Genomic DNA, 9,138 nt, shown 5'->3' on the forward strand with positions numbered 1-9,138 from the left:
AAGGCGCTGAAAATGTTGTTGCAGATCATCTTTTAAGACTTACGAATGAGTCTTCAATTAAAACAACACTTATTAATGATTCTTTCCCTAATGAATTTTTATTTTCTATAAACAAAATGCCTTGGTATGCTAATATTGTTAATTATCTTGCAACAGGTGAAATGCCATGTGACTGGAGTTCCTAGGACAAGAATAAATTCTTAACAGAAGTGAAAAGCTTTTACTGGGATGATCCATACCTATTCAAGTACTGCTCTGACCAAATTTTTTGAAGATGCATACCAAACGACGAGGTAAGTAGGGTCATTCAATTTTGTCATTCTAAAACATGTGGTGGCCATTTTTCTTAAAAAAAGATAGCTGCAAAAATATTGCAGTGTGAATTTTATTGGCCTACATTATTTAAAGATTCACATGCATTCTGTAAAGTGTGTAAGAATTGTCAAATGGTAGGGTCTATTTCAAAGTGAAACATGATGCCTTTAAACCCTATCCTTGTCATTAAAATATTTTTATTGTTGGGGAATTGATTTTATGCGTCCTTTTCCATCATTATTTGGATTTGTATACATTTTGGTTGCTGTTGATTATGTTTCAAAATAGATCGAGGCGATTCCTTGTCGGCACAACAATCACAAGATTGTGATCCGCTTTTTAAAAGAAAATCTTTTGAGTAGATTTGGAATACCTCGAGCCATTATCAGTGATGGAGGTAAGCATTTTTGTAATAAGCCATTTGAGTCATTAATGAAGAAATATGAAATTACACATAAAGTTGTTACCCTTTATCACCCTCAAACAAGTGGTCAAGTTGGAATTAACAAATAGGGAGATAAAATAAATTTTAGAAAAGACAGTTAATTCAAACCGTAAAGATTGGTCTCTTCGACTAACTGATGCACTTTGGGCATATCGTACTGCTTTTAAAACATCTTTAGGAATGTCACCTTATAGGCTTGTTTATGGAAAATCTTGCCACTTACCAGTTGAACTTGAACATAAATCATTTTGGGCCATTAAAGGTTTTCATTCAAATCTTGATGATGCTGGTAATGTGTGTAAATTGCAATTAAATGAACTTAAGTAATTAAGGAATGATGCATATGAGAATTACAGAATTATTAAGGCAAGACCAAATTTTTTTTCATGACAAAAGAATTTTTCGGAAAACATTTGAAATTGGTCAAAAAGTGTTGCTTTATAATTCTCGTCTTCATTTATTTCTAGGGAAGTTAAAGTCAAAGTGGAATGGTCCATTTGTTGTAAAAATTGTGTATCCATATGGAGCCGTAGAAATTGAGAATCTAAAGGATGGTGTCACATTTAAAGTTAATGGTCAAAAGTTAAAATTATATCTGAAATACCAACCACGTGAAGCAGATACCGAAATCAATTTGAGTGACCCACCAAATTTTAATTAAGCCTTTTCATTTTAACTTTTTGTGAATTTGATTTACTATTACTTTATCGTTTGAATTGTTTTATTTTTTTTCCTTTTCCCTATGTCTTGAATGGAGTGCATTACATTGTTTTTAATTGTGTGTTGTTTGACAATTGTTCTTTAGCTCACCAAATTTTTATACTTGTCATAAGTACCTCCATGAGAAGTTTCCTTTTCGATCATCTTAAAGAACTTTTACATGTAAAATTTCACATGAGGAAATTGCTCCGATTTTATAAATCACATCTCATTTAGGATGTACAACCACCAGAGTTAGTATCCCGCGTGAAAGATCTAGAAAGACAACTCAAGGAAATAGAGGATGGTATTTATAATCTGCATTTGGAATTGAAGGTAAATTCAATAAACGGACAAAGGTGAGTTATATTCCTTGTGTGTTTTTGTTTTATTTTGTTGTTCTTCTTCACTTTTGATCTAATGTTGTAAATTTGATTCGTTTTGTTTTGATTCACTCTCCCATATAAATGGCGGATAACAGTACTCCGTGACTTTTTAAGTCGGTATTCTCAGTTTCCCACAATAACTGAAACCTTAATGTCAAGCATGGAAGAAATACAACGAAAATTACATCAATATTTTCCTTCTCTCCCTCAAAATGCTCTTAAGAAGATTTACAAAGCTCGATGTGAATGACTGCGTTTGTTAATGATCAATGGGATTCCTACTGACATTCGTTGGTTAATTAAAGCAAAGGTCTGATTGGCAGGTGAATTTTCTGATCCATTCATTTCCTACATGTCTGGTTTTGGTAAAAGTACATTTGCTAAGAAAAGAAGAGCTAAGCGACTTGGCTCTGAATGTTCTCACTGTGTAAGACTTGCTTGCAAAAAGCCACGTTGTAAAACTGTAGGAATGGTTTCTGTAAATTGTGAAGATAAAATCAAATTCGTTAAAGATGGCATGAGTAAAGAATCGTTGGATGATATCTTACGATCTCTTGAGACGCATCTGAGCGGATATGTTCAATGTGAAATTCAAAATTTGTGGAAGCTGTTCCAAAAGGAAAGTGCACAGTTTAGTCTTGGGAATTTGACTCTAAAAGACAATGTTTGCCAGTTTATAAGAAAACTAGATGAGAAGCCTATCTTTGACCCATAGAAGGCGTTCAAGCCATTACTGGACGTAAAACCAGAGGAAGATGTGAGGCACAATCACAACTACCAATAAATATCATTTTATTTTACTTTTCTTTCTTCTTTTGTATTATTATTATTATTGTGTGTTTTTTTTATATCTAATCACTATTTGCCTTTGAATTATTAAGCTAAAAGCTTCACGCGACATTTGACAAACACACCACCCCATTTACAGATGTCTATAATTATGTCCGTCACCAAGATCCTTAAATAGGAGATCCTTTTCAAGTACTCACAAATTGTTTCTTTTAGAATTTTTTAAATGGCAGCAACTTCAAGCAGACAACTAAAGAACATTTGTGTGCTTTCTAGATTTCACTATGAAAATTATAAGGAGTTCGTTCAGGCAGCCATAGATATTGGCCGTGCTATAACAGAGAGGAAACTACATCTTGTATATGGAGGAGGTGACCAAGGGTTATCAAAGCTTGTCTCTGAAGCTGCTTTCATTCGAGGAAGCCAAGTGCTAGGCATCATTCCAAAATCCTTAAAACCTTTAGGATGTATGCCCAACCCACAAACTGGAGAAGAGTTAGTTGTCTCCAATATGCAAGAAAGAATATCCCAAATGTTAAATCATGCTTACGCTTTCATTTTCTTGCCAGGCGATCTTACAACTTTAGAAGCGCTAATTACATTTGCTTCTTGGGCTCATTTGAATATCCATAAAAAACCAATCGGTTTGTTAAATGTTAATAACTTTTAGGATGGCTTAATAGCATTTCTTAATCATGCAATTAAAAATTATTTCATTCCACCATGAGCGAAAATACTCTTTATTTGTACTTCTATTGCTAATGAGTTACTTGATCTTTTGTAAGCTTACAAACCAGAGCCTGACCTCATGACTTTGGCGTTGGATTGGGCAACTAATGATGATGGCAATAACCCTCGTAAAAAGTGTAAATTATATTTAACTCTCCGTTTGTAAATATTTTCAGCAGTGGCCAGGTGATATCTTCTAAACTCTACTCCTTTCTTTAGACATTGAGGACAATGTCTCCTTCAGGTTGGGGGGAGGGAATAGTTGATAATGTGGAATGTCTCAGTCTTGGTGATATTTTTACTAATTTTTATTGTAAAGACTAACTTTGGATAAAAATTTGAGTTGTAGATGGCAGAAGATAGAATGTAGTGTCTCTAAAAACGCATCTTCTTAATTTTATTGTTTTGTTTTTAAATTTTTTTTTCTTGTTTTCTAACTTTTTGTTTTCTGTCTTTTTCTCTTAATTATCTCCCTTAAGTTTCCGTAATCAGTCTTAATTTTTTAGTGTTTCTTTAACAAAAAAAAGTTTTCTTTTTCGGTGTGATCTTTTAACATTGGATAACATGATGATTTTCAAATTTTGGTATTTGTATTATCTTTGGCCTTGAGTTATGTTACACTATATTTTCCCCTTTGCATTTTGAAACGTAAATTGAGAAATTTGATGAGTGAAATTGATTAAGCCATTTGGAGGAATGTACATATCATGAAAAGACCAAGTGAGTTTTTGAGCCTATTATCCTTGGAGAGTAACCATGTTTGCCTATACAGCTTCACAATTTATTGTACAAGATCTCTATATTTTTTTAAAGTAAAAAGAAAAAAAGAGAAAGTTTTTGTAGGCTCATCTAAAAGTTCATTAAACTAGTGGATATGAAAGATATTTAGAGCCCTAAAAAATGACAGAAGGTCATCTTTGATCCGTTTGAGCCTTTCTAGCCAACCCTATTATAGAATATCCATAGTTAACCCCTTTGAGCCTAAAAAAAAAAAAACTTTTTCTTTGGTAACCTATCATCTTTTCCTACTCCAATGTGGAGTATCACCTTATGTTTTATATTTTCCATCACCCAATTATGTTTGAAAATAGGAATGATTATGTATTTCTAATAATGGTGCTATGATAAAAAAAGAGAGGATATGTATATATAAATAAATAAAATAAAAAGAAAAAAGAGCAAAAAAAAAATCCAAACAAAAAAAAGCACCTTGATACCTCCAAAAAGTCCCCTATTTTTCAAAATATATATTTTTGTTTTTCCTATTACCCTTTTTTGTTAGTCATGACCCTAGCCTACGTTGCGTCCTAATAAAAGTCATTATTGATTTTAGGGAACTATAGTTTGAAGTAAAGCTGGTGATACGGACTAAAAGATGTGGTGATGCATAAAAATAAAAATAATTTTTGCTAGTAATTCCTTAGACTTGAGATCATTTTATTTATAAGCCGTGGACATTATTTTTTCGTCTTGGTGAGAGCGTGTGATATTGTTTTATTATTCTCTCAAATCTACCATATTTAGAGTGACAATTTAATTTGGGGTATATTTTCTTTTGAGAGAGTCACTCTTAATCGTGAGGTTTTGAGGTTTGATGTATTATTTTAAAAGTGGCTTGATTAATGTAGCTCTGATAATTGATCATTTTACATGATTTTACTTAACTGTTTTGTGTGGGTGTGATTTTCTTTAGGTGAAGATAATGCTTATACTTTTATTTGATTGTTGTCATTAATATGATGAAAGAAGTAAACACAATTTTCAAAAAAAAAGAAAAGAGATTTTCAATTTGAGTTTGAAATTTTACTAAACCTTTATCGCTTAAATTGCTAGGGCCAAGCAATAAACTGATTGGGGGGGGTGTGATTGACACTAAAAAGTGTACATTTAATAAGGATAAAATTATTAATTTTTCACTTATTGTGTAGATTAATGCACTCATTATTTCTAAATTATTTTAATACTCCCCAAATATATTTTATGTTAAATTAATTCGCAATATGTTAATTTATATCTTGTAAATATTTTTCAGGAATAAAGATAGAATTGGAGTTGAAAGCAGGAACAAAGAAGGACGGTTGGAGCAATTTTGAATTCATCAATCAAGGAGATGTTATTAAAAATAAAAAAATAAAAAAAGATTGGCAAGCATGTTGGTGATGGTCAGGAGGCGTGATGGCCTCTTGACCATCACACAATTCAGTATGTATATATAATATAAAAATAAAATAAAATATTAATATTAATAAAAGAAAAGAAAAGAAGATGATTCCCTTGCCTATAAAAGGCAAGGGGATGCAAGCGAATGAGGAGGCCAGAAGCTAGAGAGCCGAGTTATGAGAGAGAGTGATAACCAAGGGTGTAACTAAAGAATTTATTTCTTTTTTTGTTTCTTTTCTTTTTTTGTTTCCGTCTGTATCAATTTTCTTTGTAACATATTTCAAAAAGTTTATCAAATAAAAATAGTGGTGTGTTTTCTTTCAATATGAGTGACTAATTTTATTAAGCTGAGGTGAAGGGTGAAGCTTAATGTTTCAAACTATTAAATTTATTGTGTTCTCAAATGAGTTTTTAAGTTTAATTTATTCTTTTCTAGTTATTTTTATGTCATATTAATTTATATATTTTCTTGGATCTGTATGGTATTTTGACATAATGTCGACACATTAATATAGTGTGGCATATTAGGTACTTTATTCCATATTTATCCACACACATAGAATTAAATGCTATAATAATTAACTGGTAAAAGTGAGGCAAAATATAAATGAGAGAGTATTAAAATTATAGTTTGAATACTGAGAGTGGATCCCGTAACTTTAGCATATTTTTAAATTATTTTCAAATAATTTATTTTCCCCACAATTAATTTTCTTTGTTTAACAAATTGACAACTAGATTTTAAAATTCCCTGTGGTTCGACCCCGGACTCACTGGGTTATATTATAACTAGACGCTCTTATACTTTAGAGTAATAAACTTTTGAGTCGTGTCACCAGGCTTATGTTTTTTCCTTTCTCACTAAAAAATAAAGCTAAAACTTGGCTACAAAATCTTAGATCAGAATCTATCAGAACTTAGGATGAAATGCAAGCACAATTTTTGAAAAAATTCTTTCCACCCCACAAAACAAATTCTTTCAAAAGACAAATTACCACTTTAACTCATACGTTAGGAGAAACCCTCTATCAATGTTGGGATAGGTACAAAGAGTTACTTAACATTTGTCCACACCATGGTTTTGAAATATTGAGGTTAGTGTCTTATTTCTACGAGGGACTAACATCCCAAAGTAGATAGATCGTTGAAATGATGTGTAGTGGTGAGTTTAGGGACAAAAGTCCAGAAGATACTTTAGATTATCTCTTGACTATATAGCAGAGAATGCAAAACACTAGGATACAGTTAGGTCTTATGAGTCATCGAGTAAACCTCAGTTATCTCCATCTGGTGAAGGCATGTACAACCTTAGGGAAGACCATGACCTTCAAACCAAATTTGTATCTATAACTAAAAAACTCGAAGCATTAGAGTAAAAAAAGAATGATCATGTAAAGTCTGTTCAAGATATTTCCTGTTATATTTACGATTCTACTAACCATTCTATACAAGATTGTCCGACCTTGCTAGCTCTAAGAGAAAGTTTGCACGAATAAGTAAATGTCGTCGACAATTTCAAAATGTCAAATTTCTATCCATACTCCCAAACTTACAACTCCAGTTAGAGAAACCATCTAAATTTCAGTTGGAGAAATTACAAACATGCATAACCTTCACAACCAGCTCCTCCACGTCAAAATTTCCAGAACTCCCGGAGTTACCCACCATATTTCCCACCACCAAGAAAAACTTTGGAAGACACATTGCATTCATTCATTGAAATACAAGAGTCTATTAATAACCAAACAATGCAAACCTTAACCAATTTGACAGAAATTGTCTCTAAACTTACATCTGCTCTCACCATGCATGAAAAAGGTAAGTTTTTTACTCAACCTGAATCAAGCCCCAAGAGTCAACAAAACCCTCAACTGGGTAATTCAGGAAACCAAAATATGAGCCAAGTGAAATGGATTATATCTCTTCGTGGTGGTAAAGTTGTCGAAAAATAAATTAGTAAAGGTTCAATTTTAGAAGATAGGTAAGAGTTTGTTGAACCTTTAACCCATTAAGAAATAACTAACGCTCTTCCTGTACCCCCATTTCCTCAAGCACTAATCAAGCCAAAGAAATCATACTACAGTCCAAAAATTTATAAAGTTTTTAAACAAGTGAAGGTCAGCATTCCTCTACTAGACGTCATTAAATAGATATCATCTTATTCTAAATTTCTGAAAGATATGTACACTATGAAAAGGAAACATAAGGTGCAAAAGAAAGCTTTTCTAGCACAACAAGTACTAATAGGTGATGACCAATCGAACTTTGAAGATACAACACAACTTGAAGAGCCAAATGAAGAAAAAGTACTAGAGCTCAAATTAAAGCCCTTACCAGAAGAATTAAAATATGTCTATCTTGGAGAGCAGCATATAGATATGATGGTAATTTTTTCTTAACTCACGTATAATCATGAAGGTGAAATGCCATATGACTGGAGTTCACAAGATAAGAAGAAATTCTTAATAGAAGTGAAACGTTTTTACTAGGATGATCCATACCAGTTCAAGTATTGTTCTAATCAATTTTTTCGAAGATGCAAACCAGACAATGCGGTAAGTAGGGCCATTCAATTTTATAATTCTAAAGCATGTGGTGGCCACTTTTCATCAAAAAATACAATTGTAAAAATATTGCAGTGTAGATTTTATTGGCCTACGTTATTTAAAGATTCACATGCATTCTGCAAAGTGTGTAAAAATTGTCAAATGGTAGGGTTTACTTCAAAGCGAAACATGATGCCTTTAAACTCCATCCTTGTCATTGAAATATTTGATTGTTGGGGAATTAATTTTATGGGTCCTTTTCCATCATCATTTGGATTTGTATATATTTTGGTTGCTGTTGATTATGTTTTAAAATGGATTGAGGCGATTCCTTGTCAGCATAATGGTCACAAGACTGTGATTCACTTTTTAAAAGAAAATCTTTTGAGCAGATTTGGAATACCTCGAGTCATTATCAATGATGGAGGTAAGCATTTTTGTAATAAGCGATTTGAGTCATTAATGAAGAAATATAGAATTACACATAAAGTTGATACACCTTATCACCCTCAAACAAGTGGTCAAGTTGAATAAACAAATACGGAGATAAAATAAATTTTAGAAAAGACAGTTAACCAAACCGTAAAGATTGGTCTCTTCGACTAACTGATGTATTTTGGGCATACCATACTGCATTTAAAACATTTTTACGAATGTCACCTTATTGGCTTGTTTATGGTAAACCTTGCCACTTACCGGTTGAACTTGAACATAATTCATTTTGGGTTATTAAAGCTTTTGATTCAAATCTTGATGATGCTAGAAATGTGCATAAATTGCAATTGAATGAACTTGAGAAATTAAGGAATGATGCATATGAGAATTCCAGAATTATTAAGGGAAGAACTAAAGTTTTTCTTGATAAAAGAATTTTTCGAAAAACATTTGAAATTAGTCAAAAAATATTGCTTTATAATTCTCGCCTTCATTTGTTTTCAGGGAAGTTAAAGTCAAAGTGGAGTGGCCTATTTGTTGTAAAAAATATATATCCATATGGGCCCGTGGAAATTGAGAACCCAAAAAATGGTGTCACATTTAAAGTTATTGGTCAAAAAATAAAACCATATAT

This window comes from Citrus clementina, unplaced genomic scaffold (assembly GCF_000493195.1).
Source record: "Citrus clementina cultivar Clemenules unplaced genomic scaffold, Citrus_clementina_v1.0 scaffold_1, whole genome shotgun sequence".
Classification (NCBI taxonomy): Eukaryota; Viridiplantae; Streptophyta; class Magnoliopsida; order Sapindales; family Rutaceae; genus Citrus; species Citrus x clementina.